Source organism: Neomonachus schauinslandi, chromosome 3, assembly GCF_002201575.2.
Source record: "Neomonachus schauinslandi chromosome 3, ASM220157v2, whole genome shotgun sequence".
Taxonomy (NCBI): Eukaryota; Metazoa; Chordata; class Mammalia; order Carnivora; family Phocidae; genus Neomonachus; species Neomonachus schauinslandi.
The window spans coordinates 104,913,157-104,915,511 of NC_058405.1; positions in this window are offsets into that span (position 1 = coordinate 104,913,157).

A 2,355-nucleotide genomic window follows, 5' to 3' on the forward strand; every position below is an offset into this window, starting at 1 on the left:
TTTTTAAATAATAATTCCTGGATCATTTCCAACATTGAATTAAGCATAAAACAAATTACAGATATATATGGCTTAAAAAAATTCAGTATTCCTCTCCTTATCATGTTCCAAGACTGTAACTTTAAAACCACAAGAGGAAAGAGAAACTAAATTTTTAAGAGGTTTAAAGGGAATCCTAGGGGCACCTGGGTGGCTCAGCCAGTTAAACCTTTGACTTCGGCTCAGGTCATGATCTCAGGGTCCTGGGATCGAGCCCTGGGCTGGGCTCTGCGCTCAATGGGAGTCTGCTTCTCCCTCTCCCTCTGCCCTTCCCCAAGCTTCTCTCTCTCTCTCTTTCTCAAATAAATAAATAAAATCTTTAAAAAAATAAAAGGGAATCCAAAAATATTTCAGTTATTGCTGATATTTTTATTCTTTGGCATCTCAATGCCAGCCTTCTCTTCAATACCAAAAATAACAGAAATAAGAAAACAGGAGGGAATAAAAACCTTCTAGATATGTAAAAATTTCTCTGAGACATAATTAACACTCAGTGGAAATTAGCAGAAAAAAATGGTAACTGAGTATTAGCTACCGACAAGAAGGTAGAAGAGATCATATTTGATACCTCTGTGAAAGTCCCCCAAAATATGGAGTGATTGAGAACCTTTGTGTGGGTTGAAGAAAAATCACCTTGATTGATTGGCTGTATTTAAGAAACTGTAGTATTAGTAACCCTTGTTATTAAGTCTATAAATGGATACATTTTCATCTCTAGGTGTTTTTTAAGACAATGTTGATTTTTGATGGATTAACGAATAAACCAATTTTGGTATACACATAAAATGAAATTTATGCAGCTCCCAAACAGAATGATGTAGTGATGCTCATCCAACTGATATGACATGGATGAACCTCCAAAATATTATGCTAAGTGCAAGAAACCAGACACAAAAGGCTACATGTTATATTATTCTGTTTACACATAATATCCAGAATCAATAAATCTATAGAGATAGAATGTAGCTTGATGTTTGCCAGGGACTGAGGCAGAGGGAAATGGGGAGAGACTGCTTAATGGGTACAGGTTAACTTTTGGGTTATGAAAATGTTTTGGAATTTGATAGAATAGTTGTATAACATTGTGAATGTACTAAACGTCACTGGATTGTTCGCTTTAAAATGGTTCATTTTATGTTATGTGTATTTCACCTCAACTGAAAAGGGAAGATTGAGTTAAGCATCTGGTATCTTAGAGTTTTGCTCCAAATGCAGCCTCCAGCTTTAGGCTGGAAATAACCCTATGCCTCCTTTGTGTTGCTTGATGTTAAAATAGCATGTTTTTCTTGGCATTTCTGTCTTTCCCTTTCCTGCTTCCTAATCAACATATCCAACTTGCACAGAAAGGTCTCTTCTCTGTTGAGGAAAATTAACAGTGTATATTATTTTAAGAACATTGCAAAAACCAAGCTGAAGTCCAAATTAGACTCATTCTGAGCATACTTCCATTGCTTTCTTACATACGACCCTAAAATAAAATGGGTAACAGTGTGCAGTCAGGAACTATAGAGGGAGGACACATGTGGAAGAAGCAGCTCTAAGTTAGGAAGCTGTAAAAATGGGAGTGCAGGGTGGAGGCTGTGTTAGCCCAATGGTGTATGAGGCAGATTCCTTTGGCATCTCCTTTGGAACAGACAGGTAGAGGATGCCTAAATAGGCAGGAAAATAGATTGCCAAACATGAGCTTTCTAAATGAGTCACAAAAATGTGTTTCTTTGGAAAAATGCATTTCAACTTTCAAAGTTTTGTATCAACTCGTCTCATTGCTGTTTGTGGTGGCAGTGGTTGTTTTGAAGTTCAGAAGCAGATGCCTCAGTTCAAGGCATCATTGTCATTTGTCCACCTAAGGCATTTACTTGGTTTTATAATTTATATATTTATTTATTCACTCATGTCTTTGTATCCCATTGCACTCCACCCCTCTCCCGTGACAACCCAGTCTGGTGGATTCACTATGTATCCTTTCCTCTTGCAGAGGAGAGCCTTTTTATAGAGTGATTGAGGGAGATCATCTTATGTAATTCTCTTTTCATTTTTGTTCTTTCTGGACCTTGCCCTTCATTACAATTTCCTTCTGAAATAACCCCCAAAGCAATTTGCTAGAAAAATAGTGGAGAATAGTGGGAAAAGGTCCTGGTTTAGAGACCTGTGTGGGATACCAAATCCGGTGGAGAACTAGGTACTTCTACATTATGAGCAAATCTAATTTCAAAAGAGTCTTCTACAAAATCATTCCTTTTAACATCTAGATTGACTAAAATTGCAATTACAGAAATAGGTAACACACATTTAAGAAAGCTCAACTCCTATCCCAGT